Source organism: Dermacentor andersoni, chromosome 3 (assembly GCF_023375885.2).
Source record: "Dermacentor andersoni chromosome 3, qqDerAnde1_hic_scaffold, whole genome shotgun sequence".
In the NCBI taxonomy this organism is placed as follows: Eukaryota; Metazoa; Arthropoda; class Arachnida; order Ixodida; family Ixodidae; genus Dermacentor; species Dermacentor andersoni.
In genome coordinates, this window is record NC_092816.1 from 93055569 (window position 1) to 93077258 (window position 21690).

General features: G+C 44.6%; 1 protein-coding gene across 4 annotated transcripts in view; it reads right to left on the bottom strand.

Moving 5' to 3' along the window:
• Positions 1 to 21690, bottom strand: part of LOC126542335 (uncharacterized) — a 406338-nt gene that overhangs the window by 42832 nt on the left and 341816 nt on the right. For 2 of the 4 annotated variants that reach the window (XM_055076589.2, XM_050189368.2), the window contains one exon: positions 6678 to 6747. The exons of 1 other annotated variant lie outside the window; for it this stretch is intronic. The gene's annotated coding sequence lies outside the window, so the exon portion shown is untranslated. Of the gene's footprint in view, positions 1 to 6677; positions 6748 to 9949; positions 10037 to 21690 lie in introns of those variants that run through there. One more of the 4 variants, XM_055076593.2, reaches the window with a different exon arrangement.

A 21690-nucleotide genomic window follows, 5' to 3' on the forward strand; every position in this document is an offset into this window, starting at 1 on the left:
CAACTCATGTCTGCGCAACCTTGAGGTAGCTCTCCTCTCAGGGCACCCGGAGAAGGAAGCTGTATGGTTTCCGCCACAGTTGGCACACTTTGGCTGACACACAGACTTGCACTCTGAATGGTCGTGGTCTTCTGAGCATATCTTGCAGCGACGTGGACTGCGGCAGTTCTTCGATAAATGTCCAAATCTCTGACAGTTGTAGCATCTCAGAGCAGGGCCGTGATATTCTTCTACGGGATGATTCGTGAAACCTAGATGCACTCGTTGCGGCATTGGTTTGTCTTCTCTGAAATGGAGAATGACAGATCTCAGAGGGCGTGATGCTACCGCTCCATCTTCTTGGCGATTGTAGCGTGCCTGACGACGGGCAGATGGCACGCCAAAGTCCTTCAGCAAGTCAACCAGTTGTTCTTCTGTATACTCAACTGGCACATGGCGTATCTTGCCGACATTCTTGGTATAGGATGCCGGAATGAATAGTTTGACTCCCAAACCAGCCACTTCGCTTATCGACAGAAGATGTCTTGCAGATGAGACTGAAGTAACGTTGACAGCGAAACTTCCATCTCTGTTCACGCGGAATGACTGTACTTTTTCCTTTGCCGCGGAGACAATTTCCGACGCAGCGCGGTTTGGATTCACTTGCCAGAAGTTGCGCCCTTCCTGTGAGGGTCGAAAAACAACTGGAATTCCCTCAGGCCGCTTCTTTTTATACGACACCAAGGAGAACGGCGTGTCATCGCAGTCTATGTCTTCATCTTCACTTAGCTCATAGGTAGATGTCTTGTCGTCGTCAACCCGTGGTTTCTTGGCTTCACTTTCGCTTGTCTCAGCCATATTCACTGAAGGTGCGCTGGAAGGTAGGGCAGCGTTGAAAAATAGGGTCGCCGGCTTGATGACATTAGGCGCGTGGTGTGGCACTTCCGAGTGCAGCGCCGATTCTGCGGCACTCATGCGCCTAGGAATGCGCTGTCGGACATATGGCTCGTGCCGGTGTTCTTTGCCACCCACCGCCGTGGCAGGCGTAGATGGGCTGCGGAGCGCAGCAAAACCACGCGATACTGTGCGCGATCTCCAGCACACAGGTATCCCACGGGATGTCCTTTCTCTCTGGACAACAGCGAAGTCTCAACACAGCACTGATTCTTGAAGAAAACAGAAAACAATATCTCACCGAAGAAGCAGCGGCCGCTCGGAGGGACTTCTTCTTCTGTACCTTCTGCTGTACGCTGGCACAGCCGAAAAGGAAATACAGAATCCATTCGCACTACAACCGAAACAGGGACAATAATGTATAAAGATGACTATTGAAAACTTAAACATTATTTTCGTGGCACAAGCACACAAACGCGCTTGCTTTGCTGGACAAAAAGAGGACGCGCCATTGGCGGAGGTGGTGGGATTCGACCGCAACCCTGGAACTTTGTCGTAATGGGACACTCCAGCTCGTTTCCCTCGCGCAGAAAAAATAGCCGTCACACCCTGCTACTCCGGCACATCAAAAACTGGAAAGGAGTTTATTCGGCTCGTCAAGCAGCATGAAGAAACGCAGCAGCGGCACCGAGGCTCAGCCAGAATTTCAAACTGCTTCTGAGCGACGTGATCTAGCGGGTCGATCGCCTTCCTTATAGTCGGCGTAGAGGCTCAGAATTATGAAAACAAAAACAAAAGCAAAAATTTCAGACTCCCATCACTCTTTTCGTTTTCCGTTTTTTATCTATAACGAAGGGATAAAGAGCAGCCGTTACCTGCTATCGGCGACAAATTTTCTAGTTTTTTGAAATTAAAAAATTATGTATGTATGTATCCGCGTCTGCGGAATGTATGTTTTCGCGTCTGCAGAAGCTGATTTTTAGATAATTTCGCACCATTCTTTCTCAAAGAACCAGTACGCACGAGCGTTAACGGTGAAACAGACTCAAGTAAAACGTTACACATAACCATGCGCACCTTTGAACATAGTGAAATGAGAAAAGCTTGCGCCTGTAGTTTTCAGCGGTCAACACGTGCCCATAAAGCTTCATTTTTTCAGATTACAAAGACAAGAATGAAACGCAAAACAGGGATAAAGAAACTCATCCAATGTGTAGAATATCGTCCTTCAATTGGAAACAACTGCGGTTCCCAAAGTGAACTGAAATGTAGCTTGCTGTCCGCCGAGAGAAAGTTGATACCGTAATCTTCAAACTACGCCAATATTACTTACGCATTGGCGTTCTGCAGGCTACAAAATTACCCCAATAATATTAGCGTACTGTTAAACGGCGCGCAGCTCCTACAGGCAAGGACATTTATCGATAGCATGCTTCGTTCATTTAGCACACACACACAGACACGCACACACGCGCACACTCACGCACACATACACACAAAAAGCATTTTGATAAGTGTCGCCTTGTGTTCTTTAAAGTTTCCGAAAACCTACTGGCCAAAAAAGCGTAACAGAGCCAGCCCTGTAGCAATGTTTCGTTAAACTCTGCATAATTTAAATATAGCCGTATCTCTTGCCACTGGGAGACCGCGTGGTCAACCTCGCCTGTTCGCGCTATTTTGCTGCGGTGAGAACAACCTAAAGTACAACGGGTCAAAGCTCCGCATTTAAGAAGAGCCAATCAATCACCACGGTCGTTAGTGGTGTCATTACGGCACCGACCACCAGGCTCGGCAGAGGGCTCCGAGGCAGGCGTGAACAGCAGGCACAAGCGTAGCCACTCGGCGCACCCTCTTTAATGGACGGCAAACTACTCTTTGTCAGCAAGGAAGTACTTTTTGTGCGTTCACGCCATCAGACGATTACAACGCGTAGCTTCTCCCGTAATGCTCCGCGGTGTCGCGATTCTAAGTGGCTAATGGCTCTATCTAGCCAGGGGCGCTTTGTCCGCCTGTTGTTCTCGTTATCAAAGCAAATACATTAGAAAAAGATGACCAAGCGAGTAGGCCGTGTTGAGCGAGGAAAGCAATGGAGCAGAACGAAGACGTTTTAAAATAGGAGCAACTGCAACGGAGTGATCCACGACGCGTTTTCTCTGTTTTGTCTCCTTTCGATGACTCGGTGCCAGTTCTACCACTACGCTGAAAACGGCACAATGCAGGTATTTAACTTTGTCGTGCGGCTTGCATGAGGTTGCGCGTGGTGTAAAGCCAAAGCGTCTTGAGGCACGTGCGTGAGTCGTTGTTGAGCTCTGTGTTCTTTGTGCTTGCGCTGTGAGTTAAAGCTTTCTGACCCGGTCGAAACGGTCGAAACTTATTCCGGTCGAAACGCTACGCTCGTACAGCTTCATTGATTATTCATTGCTTGGCCCCTGAATTTCTTGTTCTTTCTCTTACAACAACCACGCATCCTTAATACACTCACTTTATTTTTTCTACTCGGGGAAAAAATAATTTCCCGTCATTGCCAAGACTTGCGGTAAAGTATGCTCTTACTGCGTTCAAGAAGTTCGTCAAGAAAAAATGAGCTTTGGCTAGACACCAGTGCGCAGGCATTTGAAAGCGTGAAGTCTATAGAACGCAGCCACAAACAAAATTTGCGCATTTGATGTACTAATGTGGAAGCAGGTCACGTGCGCCGACACACCGGCTATATTTAACTAAAATCTCACTGAAACACAATAGCGCTTCACATGCAAAACTTTCATGCGGAAACTTCTTTCACTGATGATGTATGGATACGTAGCTGTAAAGAGATTAAAGGCACGGAATTTCGCCGTGTCCAAACGGATGAAAGCGGTTCTTCTTTCAATTTCTTCCGACCAAGTCTAATTTTACGCCTAAGTACGTTTAATAAATTAAGGGCAGTGGGAGTTCGAAAACTCTTGATTGTCCCTTGATACGGGCACCAGATCCTAATTCGGCATTATTCAGTTAATTGACCCTGTACAGGCTGCACCACTGCAAAAAGAGATACAAGAAGGTGAAGCAAGACCAACCCCATGAGCACATGACATAGTGAGGTACGGGATCGTTCCGGTTGCATGAAACTTGCCCATTTATTCTTCCAGTAATGCTAAGCGGATTGCGAATAAATGTATTCACTGGAATAGAAAGCAACTATCGTCGGCCTTGGCCATCATGGCAGATGTCGACGTTTTACGCATTGATGTCGACGTTTTCCGCATTGATGCCGACTCTTCTGTAGCGTGATCACAAGCAAACACTACTGATTTAAATGTGGTTTTCACCGAATATTTCTTGTTTCTAAGGTTATACGAAGTGAACTGGCATTGTTTCAGCATTCTTTCCAATATAGGTGCCAAGCTTTAAAAGGACTGACCGTCCATGAGGCTTGTGTTCAGGGGATTAGGAATGGTCGACACGACATTTATGTTCAAAGGATTCCTTCAACATGAATGGAGGTCTTTTTTGGATCCATTGGAATGAAAGGCATTTGCATAAATTTAGAACAAGCGCCAGCCTTACCACTGAAATCTGTATTAATTCTTTCCTTTCGAGAGAATTTTTTCTCCAGTGCACTGCTTCGAATTGGTGAGGGCTGTTTCCATCTTTGTACGTATATCCTGACCTCGCATTTCACACTGAACTTTTGAGCAAGTGCAACGCTTATACATTTAAATAAATTGTCAGCTCAAGGGCTCTCTGTGCTAAGCACGTTACCCTTTCATACATTATGACATTGAGACGAAACGTTGCACCTTTCTCACTACACTAGTTTCGCGCAGAGAATTACGGACACTTGCCGAAAATTTTCATCCCACGTTAATTTTATTAATGCGCGAAATACTTCCCTTAAGGGGTCTCGAAGAGCGCATCACAATGCGAGAGTGCCAGTTTGGGTGTTTACTGAAGACCGAGAGGAAATCAGTCTGCTGGTTTCCCACCTCTAACACAGATACCTGCCGACAATATTTCCTGTAATTTTTTTCGACAAGTGCCTTGGTTACAACTGCTCAAAATTATTCCGGCTAGTATTTTTGCAAGTTGCGATAATGGAACAAAAAAGCGGATCCTTCAGACATCCTCACTTTCACAGTCTGGGCAAAAGCCAAAAAAAACGAAAAAACAATCACCGGCGATTCCGATACTCCCTAATGTACATTGGAGCACAGCCCTACGCATCTTTTCATTTCACGATATATTGAGGCATCACACCGATCACTGCACCAACTGGCAGAGCCACAACGTGTGGCGCTATATATAGACAAGCCACACAGTTTCCGCTTCCCGGCAACTGCAGCTTATGCAACCGTAATCTTTACCGGGAAACGCTTGCGGCGAACGCTATGCGGAAAGGTCAGTTTTCTGGTTCTTTTTGCAGTGAAGCTGCATATGCCTAAGGTACCATAGAATTTCCGTGTCCGTACACAAAAACTATCATCATCATTGGATCATACCCCCGTAAGCACTCATATCATCTTCAGCAAACGAAAAATGCAATGCCTCATAGCCCCGTAAGGCAGAGGCTGCAAGCACTAAGCAAAGTGAAATGACCAGTGTTTAGATCCTTTGGAATCACGCATACAATATACAGAAGAGCAATTCGAAAACTGTCATCCTCAATGGCTCATACCCCCGCAAGGCTGAGGCTACAAGCACTCTCATTCAAAGTACAACGAAAAGCTAATTACAGTCTTATTTCCAGGTCTCGTAGGTTTTGCTTTCAATTATCCGCTTGCACCACGTCATCAGAAAAATATTGTTTCGTAAAGAACGATAATAAAAGCCTCACTTCCCTTATTTTTGCTTTTAGCTCGTAGCTAAATACGTGCGGTGTTTGAGCACACTGGAACGTTGGCGATTTTAGGGTCTTGTTATCATTCTTTTTTTCTTCACTAGGCACACTGAGAAAGTCTCGCGGGCTGATTGGTTGCCAACTTTATAGCTCAGTGTGACACTTTTCGCTGATAAACAATTAAATAGCTCTTGCAGTAGCTTTTCAGGTCGGTTACCTTGAGAAGCTAGTGGAATAATTCTGCATTGGCTCCTCCGCCTGTATTTCCTTCTCGTCTTGTCCCTGAATAATTAATCCAGCGTTCACGGTACTATGGAAGCTTCAAACGCGCAGCTCCATCCGCAGTCCCCTCCGCAAGTGTAATGCTATGCGCGCCCAAGAGAAAGAGAGAGAGAGAAAGCAAGAAAAACAAAGCCAGGGAGGTCAACCAGACAAGCGTCCAGTCTACTACTCTAACGGGGTTAAGGAAAAGTGGGAATAGAAAGATGAAAAAAGGGGGAAACGGGGGGGGGAAGTGGGGGAAATTGAATACTGGCGGTAAATGCAAATGTTGACCACATCGTGTGGCAATTCGAAGGACTCAAGACGTTCCGGAAAATGTACATGGCTAAAGAGGGGACGTATCTTGAGAAGCTGGTTGGAACACGTGCTAACGTCGAAGAGACACTTCGTACAGAACTCCGTATAGAAAAGCAGGTACACACACATACACACGGCGTTAACTTCCAACAACAGTTCATTTTCAGTGAGCTCGACTCTTGATTGCCGTTGTTTGTAATGCATTTTACGTCTTTGTATTTATCACTTGTATGCTTTCCCGGGCATGCACTTGTGACGCGTTCTGTAGGATGGTACAGGTGCGGCTCGTTTCCGGAAAGAAAGCATTGCTCGAAGTCAGCGCCGCCTGTGTGTATCTGGGTCGTATCGTGCCCATTTTCCTGCTTGCCGTACCAGAATTACTCATTCAAAGATTTATACAAGTTGTTACCTTTCAAAGGAAGTGAGCCACGCTTGTACGGGTCAGCGGCAGGGTCTTACTCGCCTTCATCGCATGGCCTCTGCAAGTTTTGAAAGACAACCACTTCAACAAAAAGTATCGCTCCAAAAATAAATAATACTTATAATAACAACCAACGCCCGAACATTTTGATTAAACAGTAAAGACATCTCTAATTATTTGCAAAAGAACTCCGCTCAATTCAAGCATTCGGCGCGCCTAGAAAACAGCAAAACATTCAACGACGCATTGTTTCTGAGCCTTAATACTAGCCAGGTGGGAGAACCCTGTCAATTTGCACAGTCTCTGCATCACGACTGTTTCTTTGCACCTGCTTCCCCACCACTGTTGTCTCCTTTTTCCCTTCTATTGAGAGAATGGCTTACCTTTTGTCGTAATAAACCTGCTCTACAGTGCCTGGCTCACGCCACGTCTACGACACCTGCACAAACTTGCTAAACCATTGACTGCCATTCAGCGCTTTTATTCGCATTTATCCAATGAGTACCGAACCGCTAAAACGGACGAAGTGGCAATTAGAGGAGCCTCTCGAATGCGTGAAACGCATACAAAGAAGAGAAAACCTAAGTTATAGAGATTGTCAGACTGAACAAACACCTCTTACGCAGTCTGCTGCGCGAAGAAATTTACTTCCTGTTAAAACAAAACCCTCTCACAGTCGTGAATGCAGTAAAAAATAATAATAAGCGTTAAGGAATTTGCACAAATGCCGAAACATTATTGATGTTTGAAGACCATAAATACGCTAAGAATGCAAACACGGGCTCAAGTAAGCCTAAGGAAAGGGAGAAAAAGCAAGCGCAAGACCGCGCACTTCACCTCTATGCAGGGATAGCAAAATAGTAAAAGTGCAAATAGCATGCTAATAAATTAGCAAGTTTGGCGAGTAAATATAATAAGTAGTGCAATGACAAATAGAGTAGCCACTAAAAAAACACAGCACAGCACTGCCACAACTGGAAAGCGCAGCTCGCGATAGAAAGTTGCAAGAAAACAGCGGAGCAACCAAGCACCATATTTAATGCATGTTTTGTTGTTGTTGAATGAAGCAAAGGTGTTCCCCCTTTGTTGTCCGGTATGCTATCCGGTTTTATTTCTCCACATTTTTTTTACCTCGATAGTTGAATGTTTTTCAAAACACTGTAAACAGAGCTTTCACTATGTAACCTGCTACTTCTTACACACGAGGGAAAAGTACGGAAAGATATTCATACTTTATTCCATGAATGGAGCCGAATTCGAGTGTTGTAGTTAACGTGTACATGTGCCCAAATTTTTCGTGGCGCAAGCTCACAAATTATACACAATTTACGCTACTGAAAAAAAGCTAGAAACAGTGGAAAGTCAAACGTGTTGCAGGAAAAAAAAAGTAGTACAAAAGGTTCTCGCTAATCTTAAAAGTATGGAAGTAACCAATCTTGTGAAGCGGAAGCGGGCGTCATGCACAGATTTAGTTAGTCAGAAAAAGCAATTAATCCTATTTTGTGCTTAGTAAACTATTTTGTTAAATCTAAATAAGGACTTTCCATTGCCTAATACGTCCTCTGCACTGAGCACAACGTCGTCAATAGGCTACGTATCAGCATTGTAATTACGCCATTTAACTTGAATAGTGTTTTAGCATTCCGCAGTCATTTATGTTTACTACTTTAAGCACTAGTCCTGGAATCACTCCCTCCTGGATCACTGGGATATTCTCCTTTTCGGAAAGGAAGCTTAGTACATTTCAATCACGAAGCAGCCAATTTCCACGGGACCTTTTTCTATCTCTTTTTTTTTTCGCCTTTCAAATTCAAGTTTACGCGACCGCGACAGCGTTTCGTCGTCAAGCTCCACTGCCTGCGTGAGTATATACAGCTACAGACTACGAGATTACTCTAAATCCTCGGGGGAGCATCGCTACTGCAGCCTAATTAGGCGCTTCGTTATCCGGATTTGCGCCGGCTCGCTCGCCCCCTCTTCCTTCCCTTTATGTTAACGCCGCGCTTTGTACCGTCGATGCGAAACTTCCCGCACCGCTATTAGATTCACCAGGGGGAGCTTGGCACGACTTCGCTGAGCGCTGGATTGATGGCGTCGACGACGTCTGCCTTGCTTAGGCTTTCGTTAAATGCGTGTCTTTAAGCTGCTGCATCGAAAGAAGTTTGTAATTCTAAAGAAGCCACTGTCGTCGTTCTAAAGGAAGGGATTTGTTAATGGACGGTCCCCCTCGCGAGTTTCGAAGGGGAAAAGATCGCGCGCTCTCCGACGACGTCGCTGAGAAAGCGAACGATTTCGCATTGAAGCTCATGATGCTTCTCCTGGAGATACAGCTAAAGTGCTGACTCCTCAATACATTCTGTTCACATCCGCGTGTGAATAGGGCCACGAAATTGAGCATTTGGAAGGTAACTATCGTTTTAAATGTCTGAGCGCCGGATAAATATTTTCAGAAGAGCCTTAGTCACCTTCTAGTCCTTCAGAAATTATGGCTAGAAATATGCTACCAATAAATTGCCAGGACTCGTGGGAGGCGACACTAGCTTTTAACCTTATTCTAAGCATTTGATCCGTCAATAAATCAACGAGTGCACGTATATTAGACTTATAGGTAGATAGAGACAATAAGTGAGGCAAGAAAAAAAGTGAGAGAAGGCTTTATATAACGATACGAATGCACATTGAAAAGGAAGCGTCAGCGAAAAAATTGGCTGCAGAGTATGTAAATTAGCTGATACATAATATAAATAAACAGTTGCGCCTTATTAACTACCTTATTGATAATATTATTGATTACTAATATGTTATAAGCATTCAACGTGTTGTAGAGGTTGACCTTGCGGATGCGGAGCAACGCCAGGCAATAGCAGCGGGGCTACATCCGCCTGCAGCTGACAAAAGTCCTCCAACTTCTTAACACGCTGGAGTTCGCATAACTTTATTAAGTAATAAAATTTACTTCATCATTTCACTTTCTTGTGCTTTCTTGCAAAAAAGGAAAACAGACAATGAATCAGCAGCGGCAGAAAACCATTACAAGGTAAAATAAAAATCCGCGCGATGAAGTTGACCGGTCTTTGAGCGTGTTCAGCAATATCGTGCGTGACTGCCGTCCGAAGAGTGGAAGGCGGAAGCAGGTGCACACAAGCTCAAGCCGACGCGCCGCACATGTAAAGCAAGGGGAGGAAGGCACGTGAAATACTAAATGACAGGCACTAGGCGAACAGCTAGTCGGGAGAAAAGCGGTAATAAAGGGAGCGCACCGGGAAGGGCGATGGATCGTTTGCTCTCCAGCCACCCTCGCGCTTGTCCATTCGTTTCGCCCTGATAATGGTCTCTCTCTCTCTCCGAGGATCAGAAGCAACGGAGAATCGCCTGCAACGCCAAGGAGCATGCATCATGCATGCGATAATGGAACGCCACTCGCAGACTTCGTCGTAGGTGCCTATAGTAAAAAGCCGGTGGCCGCGTAGCTGCGTGTTCAGTCAACACCGCCTGCAACGGAAGTGATGGGCGCTCATTGTGTTGACGCGCGGTCTGGTTACGCCCGTTAGCCAGTGGGTTATAGAAAATAAAGTGCGGATTTATCCCGTAGAGTTCTCTGTATTAATTATTGAAGCAACAAACATATGCAAGCCTACGCCCGTGAGCCAGTGGGTTATAGAAAATAAAGTGCGGATTTATCCCGTAGAGTTCTCTATATTAATTATTGAAGCAACAAACATATGCAAGCCTCTGTAGCTGCAGGTTTAATTCTCTTTACTCGCAAAGGCCAGTTGCGGCTTTTCGGTTACGTGGTTCGTAAAGCTTCTTGTACGATGTGTAATCTTCTCGATGTGTAAACATGCGAAATTTTACTTGCGACATCCAGTTATTCATAGTGCCCTTAACTGTCCGTGCCAACTTGCCTAAAGAAATTTGCACCAAGATCTCGGAGGTAACGGCGATCTTTCGCCCAGTGCGTGCTAGATGCGCCACAATAATGCGCAACGGGAAAGCATGACGCTTCGTCAAGTAACCTATTAGGCGCACACTGAGGTTCATCAACGTGATTTTTTAGAGAGGAGACTAATGAGCAAGAACACGTACGCTGGCGGCCTGGCACACAATAGAGACGTGAGCTTGCTGTCGCAGATGGTCCCAGGTGTAGTTTTACACGAATAACCATCGTGGGTTGCTTTTGTTTTTTAATTAAGAAAGTAAAATACAATATACGCATAGTAACAAGAAACATTACCTTTCTAGCAGTGTTAGCACTAGTTCTCGGTTATAGTTAAGAAATATATATTGATATAAATACATATTCAAATAGAAGAAGTGATATATTGTGCATCTCTTTTTACTCTATTTGCCGTTCCCTTTTTTTCACCTGCTGGCCCCACAATTTTTACAGGGTGAAGATGATTTAAAAATATGCCATAATACTCTACGAGGACGCGAATAAATGCATATAGTTGGGTATTGTATGGAGCAGGTCACATCCTTTTTCTTTAATTACATAACTGGTCAATCTATTTAACCAACTTCGCAAGTATTACCTCAAGGTGAAACTTTCAGTGAGAAAGCAGTAGAGCGTTCCGGAACTTATCTAGTCCAGCAGGTTCCAACCTCTTTATTGATAACTAAAATTTTTTGTGCATAGTAAGAAAACTCCCGCAAACTGTTGAAAAATGACGCGACATACCCGCTTCAGCGGCGTGATTGCAGGGCTCTTAAACGAGCAACCTATGAACCGACAGCGCATTTGGCCTGACGTGCTGCCACTTAAAAAGGGCCTCGGCAGCGACATCGGCGTTGGCTGCGTGACTTACGTCGGACACGTGTTTGACTCGTGTCAGTTCGTTATAGCGAGAAACAGACCAGGTAGCATACCAGGCTAATGTGTTGTTCGTTCACACGTGGCACGTTTCAGAGCGCTCCGAAGCACCCTGCAGCACTCCAGAGCACTCGAGACTGCTCCAGAGAAGACATGACACGTGATTCTTTATCACAGTTCGCAGACTTCCTTAGCCTTTAAGACGAAGAAATGAATTCGGTATAACAAGTAGAAAATTAGAAGGTTGGAAATCTGAAATTATAAATAAGAAATTAGAACAAATTAGAAATCAGGAAATTAGGACGCACGGACACTTTTTTACACAAAATACTACATTCTGCGCATTTAAACTGTAACGCTCTGCGATTGTTGTCGCAGCATGCTTAAAAATTAGCATTCCCTCTGTTTAAAGACAGTTTTGTGTAAGAAGCATTAAGACATTGTTTATGCGGAGGGAAATTCAATGCATTGTATGCTAACACTTCTTAGTGCAACGTAAATGGAAAGTATCACTCTTCATTTTTTTTTCTAAAAGGAGCTTTCATTGGCTCATGAAAACTCGTTATTCTTTATTTTATTATTCACAGTTTCTAGAAACCATGGTCGCAGTATTTGGTCAGCTTTTCCTTCATGCAACATAATATGCTGCGTGGAATGCTAACCGATAACAAGAACGGACAGGAGAAGTTTTGTTGAAGCGTGCAAGTGTGTAACGCCCGAAGATGAGACTGCGATTCCGGTAAATGCCCGCTTCATTTAACAATTTCACCACTACACGACAACGCACATTATTTTATTGTAACTAATAATTCCGCAGCAAAATCTCGAACAGCTGCACGCGGTGTTCGGGAGTGCACACGGATATAAACAGACAAGGACAATGCGCTGTATTTTCAACTTGTCGGTGGTGTTTTTCTTCTATATTATAATATTACCAACAGGGCTCGTGTGTATATATTATATCTTTATTGTGTATATAAAGTAGACGACGCGGCATCATTACAGTGGTCACACAATAAGGATATCAAATATCTGACAAACACCTCGTACCCTGAAAATCGGAATATATATAAGTGTGTGTGTGTGTGTGTGTGTGTGTGTGTGTGTGTGTGTGTGTGTGTGTGTGTGTGTGTGTTTGTGTGTGTGTGTGTGTGTGTGACTGCACGGCGAAGGGGCGGTGGCGCCATCAAGCGGTGATCCCGTGAAATAGAGAGGCTCCGGTGTCCAGCGAGTAATAAAATAAAGGAAGAAAAGAAAATGGGCAGTCTGGTTGAAACTGCACTTTCAGACAGGCAACTCTGCGGCTCCTGAATCGTTAACACTCGTAATATGCTTTATCGACGCACTTTTTTGCACTCAACGCGATCTCTAGCGACCGTATATTGCGAAACAGCACCTATGCAATGCCGTCAAAGTCTTCAAGTGCGAGCTTAAATCAGCCGAAGCAAGGTTCACGAAGATTATTTCTCTAAAAGATTTCGCAATTTCCACTGCAGGCACTTTAACATTGCTCTTATGAAGAAGTGCCACTTGCGAGAATTTCAAATCGTTCCCACAAGAAAGGCATTGCAATAAGAGTTACTGTGTCCAGTTTGATCGCAAAGTTTAAAAATGTCCTAGAGTGCTATAACGTAAAACTATTCCAAACTTTTCTATTCCAATTCTGCAATCAGCCCTCCGCGATTGGTCAAAAACTTTCTTCGACCACCCCCACTTCACCTGTCTGTCACGCGACGTCACGAAAACCACGATAGCTCCCCATTTGATATGACGTGTACACACTGATCATGCATGATTTGACCAGACAAAAGAAAAATGGTTATTCATGATACGAAGCCTTTTCAGCATTAGCCCTCGGCTATTTGTCAAAAGATTTCGAGCGACACCCACTCCACCTGCTTGTCACGGGATGTCACAAAACCACAAAAACTCACAGCGTCAAAATGACGTGTACGCGTTAAAGATGCATTATTATGCCGAACAAAACTGAAATTTCTTCTGAATAGCCACAAGCTGCCCCGTTCCGAAAGGAATAGAAGTTGGCTGCCGCCGATCGCTCAGTCACTGGCTATTCGCACCCGCCGGAAACCATCGGTTTATTTGCCTATAATAAAGCTTTTTGCATGGCCGTGTAAGGTTTTCGAGCACTTTCGGCACGTTTAGGACCTCATTCTTCCAACTCTTCTTTATTGAGGATCAGTTTTGGCCTCATTCTTAACCTTCCGTTACATGCCGCCGTGATCTTTGACCAGCCACCGCAAGCTAAGCAAAAGAAAGCGGGCCAATCGCAGACGCCGGCATCACCCTCTTTATCCGGTTATCGATTTTCAGTGCAGCGGCTCTGCCCCATCGAATCCTTTTCCACTTGAGTGTGCTCCTCGCCTCTTGTCAGCCAATTAGATAAGACAATCATTCGTTTTTCAAGCAAACAAAAGTGACCTCCCATGAAGGAGGAGATCATTTGATTGGTCTGTTCAGATAACCCTGCTGGTGACCATCCGATGCTTGAGCCGGCGGTTACACAAATTTGACGTCAGAAGATTGGAATAAAAACATATTGGAATAGTATTAAGTTATGGGGCCCTTGAAGAAGCAACAGCGAGTGAAGCACGCCTATTCCGTTACCTATATAAGCAAGGTACTTTCGCAGGATAGATTTATATCTGATCCCAGACACTACAACTTACGCAATATTTCGCTACCAAAATATTCGGGACGCACCGGTGGGCTCATTTCCAGGAGAACACCGATAGAGTGGCACTCTGTTTAAGAGGAAGTTTTAGCTCGGGCCTAACTCCGACGCGGCCTATTCAAATACATGAAACGCAAAAACAATTTGCTGAGATAACCCCTGGACCGATTTTAATGAAATTTGTTGCATTTGAGAGAGAAAGTTAAATTCTAGTGACTGTTGGAAGCGGAATTTCGATTTAGGTGCTGAAGTTTGTTAAAAAGTTTTCAAAAATTCGGAAGTTCGAGAAAGATAGAACGAAGTTTACAAATTCATAACTCTGCATGAAAAAGAGATATCGCAGTTCTGTAAACCACATCCATAAGACCATTGAAAGGGGACAAATTCAATGTCATTTTAATCTTACTTAATTTGTTACGTTGATTACAAAGGTTCTGCAAAAGCTGTATTTCCATATTATTAAATTTTTTTTTAGATTTATGTATAGCATATCAATTTTGTCCGCTTTAGATGTGCTATTGGATGCCATTCACAGAATTGTATTATCGTTTTTCGTATTAGAGTTACAGAGTTGTAGACTTGGTAGCATCGCTTCTTGAAAATTTTCAATTTTTGCCAATCTTTAATAAAAAAACTGAGGAGCTAAATCAAAAATTCGAAACCAACAGGCAATAGATTTTAAGTTTTTCTTTTAAACGCAATAAACCTCGTCAAATTTGGTGCAGTGTTTGCCGAGAAAAACGAATTCTCCTTTTACGTGTATTCAGATAGGAGCACCCGAGCTAAAGCTTCCTCTTAAGTTTATGCAGTCTACTGATACTAGTTGGCTGGGCTCGAGGAATTTGCTTCAAAACAACTTTGAACATAAATCGGTCAGCACTACGTGTGCCTCTTTCACACAATGTGTAAGAACAGCAGGAAGCAGGTGTGGCTTCCTGTACCCCCATAAGTAAACCTTTTCCATTTGCTTCCTCGCTTTTAATAAAATTAAAGTAAAAGGAATACATTTAGTCGCCTATCACGGTGAGGCTACTCCATTTCACGTTACAGTAATTATATTAGAAGAATATTGTAAAACAAGAAGGATCATCGAAGTCCAGAAAATCTAGAGTGTATAGCCAAACGGGCACCACGTCCGAGCAAAGTTTAGCGAAGGTGTGGCCTGCCCATGAATCAATGCAATCTTAATCGGATAATCTGAAGGTGGCTTCAAAGATGCGGTGGTTATGCTCGGTACCCAACTCTCTCGCTCTTCTTTTTTTTTTAAGGGTGCCTGTCAGGAGGCGCTGACTTGCGAAAGGTACCCAGCCCCGCTGCGATCCCGGAAACGACAATTAATGAGCGCAGATTCTTGGGCGTTGCCGACGCCAGCGATGACTGGAAAAGTATAATTCTTCGCCCCCTTTCCTGCATATAAACAGCACGGCCAAACAAAAACCTTGCCAGGGGCCGCCGCCGCAGTGCACCGAGACATTCAGGCACACCAAGTTGCTTTTGAAAATGCTAGCATCCTGTTTTATAAATTTCTTGATCAAGCTTCGACCCGACGTTCTTACTTCATCAATAAAAACTTATTTTTTCTTTATCTCTCTCCTTCGATCAGTGTGCCCACCTATACCCAACAAAAGTATCGCGATCGGTATTTGTAACAACCTTCGAATCCTGAACAAGGCTTCAATATCAATATTACGTTTCGGAGACCATAAAAATCTTGAAATTTCGAAAAAACTTTAAGTAGATTTTTTTTGTTAAGCTAAAGATTTTTAACGCAATAGTGGTAAGAGCCCCGTGTCGCAAAAATTCGGTGTAGGACGTCGTTTCAGCATAAGGAATTTCAAACCACAAATACCCAAATCTTCCATGTGGTGCAGGAAAATCTGAACTAATTGAATTTCTCAAGCTAGAATACGTAGAAAAATCGTAAAGTACCACTTACACACAGCCTACAGACATGATAGCGTCGTATTGTAATTTGACTATAAGAGAAAACATAATTCTATTACACGAAAACTCAAAGAAAGCCTTTTTCCAGCGTTTCTACCAACATAGACCAGCCACGGAGTCCGCCATTTGCACGCGCCGGCGCGAGTATCTCGGGGGCCACGAGCGGCGCGCCCGGTTCCTTTCAATGCCTCCAGATGGCGCTCAACTCCGCCGCATCGTGACACACAAGAGGCCGCGTTTCTACTAGAAAGCCCGCCTTCGGGCATAACGTTCGCGGTCAGCATTTCCCGGTAAACATTATGGTTACATACGCTCCAGTGGCCGGGAAGCGTGAAAAGCACTCGGGTATCTCTGGATGCTTTCGCGTTCCACTCTTAAGAGTGAAGCTTAAGCATCCTCCGAATTTCATTCTGATTCTAAAATTTCTTTATTTGGTTGTCTTCCTTACTTTATGCTGCGAAGCAAACAATGTACCTGTGCAGGTGTTACGAATGAACTGTGTTGTGAACGGTAGTTCCTTTCCATGCTCCTGTTTAGATCGACTGCTTTCTCGCTGCCTTGCACTCATTAATCTTTGTGTCAACAAATTCCGCTACTGAGCGCCTAAGTCCAGGTATTAAAGCTACTTAGTATTATTCAAATTTTATTTATTGCACAATCGTGCACTTGAACTATACCCTCCACTTCTTGTATCTTAACTTTACTGCCAATATTAGTGATAGTACCTAGATTAATCATTATGATAATGATTCTGTGTCAAAGAGTGGCTATGGCTTGTGCCACTACGGTTAGAGCGACACTGTTCATTCGTGCAATGTATTTCGACTGTCCCACTTAAAGGTACTTTCCTCCACCTCAACTACAGAAGCTACATCGAAATTTCATAGTTGCAGCTGCCCGTCAAGATTTACAGAATGCAGCAGGAACTGAGAAAGGAGTGTTTCGCGTCCTAAGCCTGAACCATCACTCACAGAGACAAAATCGGCTCTTGAGTGCGGGCCTAAATTGTTGATGGCAGCGTATTGTCGGTACAAGCTGATGGGACCTCGTAATCAACGCTTACTCCTCGTGAGCGTCTCTCATAGTTTCACTGGAGTACTTATCCTGAGTCTAGCAATTTAGTCAATGTGAGAAATGCAAAAAAGAAAAAAAAAAGTGAAAAGAAGGCGTGAGAATCTAAGAAATGCAAAAAAAGAAAACAAAGAAAAAGAAGGCGTGAAGCTTCCATGAGGCCTGGACGCACCCTTCTGAAAAGGCAAGGTGTTCCAAGCACTCATGTGTATGGTCATTCTTCTACAGGTTCTCAAGAAGAAGGACACGACCCACATTCGTAGGTCGTGTCCAAGTTTCTGTCTGAGCGCAAAATCGGCCCGTCTTGTCTTGAACAGTAATAAAGTGGTATATTCAGATTCTGTCCTAATTCGATACAGTAGTCAGCCTTCCTCTCGACGAAACCGTCTGGTTATGCAAAGTGTTTAACACCTTGCATATCTTACCTACAAGCCACATGCTGAAAAGATGAAGCCCTTCATTACTTGAGCTTCTATAGACTTCATTTTTAAGTCCTCAAAACTTTGCACGGATGTATGTAGAAGTGCTTGTGTCGTGTAAGACACATCTGACGGCGAGGGGGATGGGGAGGGTGACTTCCTATTGATCACAGTGCCTTAGTGGCCATGAGCTTACACTGTTGTGAACGTGGACCTTAGTCTGATTCCTGGCCGAGACGGTGACATTTGGATGGCCGTGTAATGCAATCGTGCTTCTGCAACTAAACCAAGGTGCAGGTGCATTTACTCTGCACTAGTCGAAACTATCTGGGAGGCTCCCTCACAGATGCATATGCTAGTTTACGCTACACCCGTCATTCAGTTTAACTCAGTGCTGCACTAAGTGACATCTGTATCACGTTTGAACCAGTCATAAACAGTCACTGCTCCCGCGTTACCAAATCCTTTGGATCAGTTCTCTGTATCACAGGACGACCTTCTATTAAATGAAACGGCAATTCCAGAAGACACGCCGCATCCCTTCCGAAATCAATTGCAGCCGTTTGAGTCGATGGCAAAACTATTCCGTCCCAGCGTGCCTCGGACTTTCAGCTCGGTGCTATATACTGTTTCTCGCTCACGAAAGCGACCTGATCATGTATTCAGTTGAGCGCTCCAAACACCACGGCATTCGCGCGGAAACGAAACGCTGACCGGTATCGGTGACACTGGATAATCTAACAGCGGCTACAGGAATGTCCTGCGTGAAAATCATTATCCCCATGACAACAACTCGCGCCGTCGCTGCCGTCGCTTGCTCAATAGTCGTTGCTGTGCTTCGCGTGCAATCCCAGAACTTACGCATGCATTACCCCGCACGTTCCGGGGCAGCGCAACGGCACAGCGTATGCGACTGCGAACAATCGGGCAGGCTCAGCTGCGTGCGAACCCAAATGAAAAGTGAAGGGTGGAAGTCGTATGCAAGGTCGCATATATATATATATATATATATATATATATATATATATAGTTGAGGATACGAAGGAGCACACTTAATTTACTTAATTTTTCACTTAATTGTATATTTTAAAAAATACGATTTTCGTAAGTGTGCTCCTTTGTATCTTCAACTACCTATGCACCGGACCTACAGAACTTTTCCTTGTATTATATATATATATATATATGTGTGTGTGTGTGTGTGTGTGTGTGTGTGTGTGTGTGTGTGTGTGTGTGTGTGTGTGTGTGTGTGTGTGTGTGTGTGTGAGTGAGTGAGTGAGTGAGTGAGTGAGTGAGTGAGTGAGTGAGTGAGTGAGTGAGTGAGTGAGTGAGTGTGTGTGTGTGTGTGTGTGTGTGTGTGTGTGTGTGTGTGTGTGTGTGTGTGTGTGTGTGTGTGTGTGTGTGTGTGTGTGTGTGTGTGTGTGTGTGTGTGTGTGTGTGTGTGTGTGTGTGTGTTACGCATGAGCCATGTTTTAAATTCTGGGATTTTACGTGCCAAAACCACTTTCTGATTATGAGGCACGCCGTAGTGGAGGACTCCCGAAATTTTGACAACCTGGGGTTCTTTAACGTGCACTTAAATCTAAGTACACGGGTGTTTTCGCATTTCGACCCCATCGAAATGCGGCCGCCATGGCCGGGATTGGATCCCGCAACCTCGTGCTCAGCAGCTCAACACCATAGCCACTGAGCAACCACGGCGGGTATGAGCCATGTTTTCGACCGTGTAAGTATGTTGCCGCTTGACTTCTTATGGTGTAGTTTTCCATGCAGTAACATTAGTTGTGTTGCCGCTTAACTTCTTATGGTGTAGTTTTCCATGCAGTAACATTAGTTGAAGAAGAAGAGATATTCCTGTCATGTCGTCTTTCTTCTGTTATTTAACGGTGTTTTTTTTTCTCTCCCTGAACGACTGAAGATGTCTCGTATGTCCAATTTCCAACTAACTTAGCTTTCTACACTAAATTTTAAGTCGAGTCATCCGACGCCAGCGCGGGAAATCTTGCGCATTCGAGCCCCCGTATTTGAGCCATCACGTGTCTTCACAGGTTCTGAGGGCCACGACTTCTGCTTTCTCGGCCTCAACACGTCAAGCACGCTAGCCCTTTCCTTCCTTCCTATTTTCCTCGGCGACTGATGTCGCACTGCGTCCCACGAATGACCAGATGAACGCCCACCACGCCGGGCCACCTAGAGGAACCGAACGTGACTTGAACGCCGAGAGGGTGAGATCCCCGTACTCGGCCCTCCTTCAACTACCTATGACGGGAAGGCAGAGGAGGAAAGCCCCCGGCAGCCCTCCTTGCCACCTGCGCGAAGAGAAGTCCCCAGTGGTTTGATTATCGGAACGACAAGCCGTTCACCTACATGGATTTATTTTTTGCTGGGGATCACGTTGTACGTTGTGAAAGACGAAGACATCGTAGGCCGTATTCCCTAGTTATGTGGCAGCGCTGCGTTGGACTCCATTTCTTTCTTTGCTCCGTGGTGACAAGAAGGCAACGCGCTTTCCGACGTTCGTTTACTCCAGCGGTCAGCCACAGTTGTTCCGCGACAAGTGCTCGTCGTCGCTGACTCAAGCACTCTCGCGCTCCACACTATGCTCCAGTGCATTGTAGTGCAAGGTAAAAACCTTGTAAAAGTGTAGATTTTTTTTCTGCCACGGGCACCACAATGGGCTCGCTAAGGGCGAACATTCGAACACTTGCGAAGCAGCCGCGGAATCATCGGCACTCAGGTGCTTATCATACAATACATAGAATAACAATAAGACCGCTTAACTTAACCGCTTTGAAGAGAACGGACGTGTTCCGCATCGTATTACCGGTAAGGCGCAGGTCATCGTCCGCCACCTCAAAAAAGCCGTGCCGAAGGATAAAAAAACAAGAGCGTGTTGTCCCTGCTATGTGGTGTCTATACCCCGGCTGTGCTAGGGCCGCTTCGTGAATTTCCGAAGCGGTCAGAAATATATTTATCTTCAATACTGCTCTGAAAATTGCTAGAACAAGTCTGTCGTATAAGGAGAGTCATTTCTGCAGAACGAGAGCAGCTGGGTAACCTGCAGCAGAACGCTACCCTTGACCGGCTTTTACATGATGAAGGTAAATCGAATAACAGGGCAAGGGGTTGGACTGGCAGAAGAAAACGTACCAAACGCTTGGTCCGTTCCTTTCTGCATGTATTATATATCAAGCTATTATTTGATTTAACTTCCTCAGCTCAGCGACTCTTGCCTCGGCAGTAGGTCAGACAAAATGCGCTACAGAGGTACTGCTGGTGGCGAACGTGGCAAGCCACAAGAGATATATGTTCTACTTTGTGACTACGGGAAATAAAGGTTCATCAGTGGCAACAGTGGGCATGTTTGCTGTTTTTGGAACGCTCCTATAGTTCGCTTACCATTCCAACGTTTCACGTGATATTCATTTCGCCCAAGCGAACGAGCCAGATGGGGATAGGGTTCACAAAAAACCAAAAACAAATTCTTACCATCTTCAATGTACTATTATCAAGGGTTAAGTGAATGGTGCCGGGCATATCCACATGTTGAGGATTTGCTTTATAGAACATAACTGGGCCCCCACTGCATTATTCATCCTCGTGCTTTGCGAACTATGTTATTTTGTGGGCCCTGGCACGGTGCTCGCACGAACAATAGGCAGCCTTCAATCTATGCCCTATGATGAACGGAAGCAGACATTCACTTTTTACGGTTTAACGATTTCCAGACAGCATTTATCGTAGCTGTCATCAGGCTAGCCTTTATATCTACTCAATTAACTAAACATGCACAGTTCTTGTTACAGATAGCCTAGATTTCAATATGAATGCCACCACACAACTTCCCATGGGCTTTCAAGACGATGCACAAAGTGGGAAAGGCTTTTAGCAAACAAAACAAACAACAAAAAACAAACGCTATGATCTCAAACTAAAGTACCGCCTCTGCTCCCACACTTTCTTTTTTCGAAGCCTTGTTTATATAAATTGTTTTTTTACCCAGCTTGAAGCACAAGAAAAGTTTTCCACGCAATGTCGGCGAAAAATAAGAGGCAATAATAA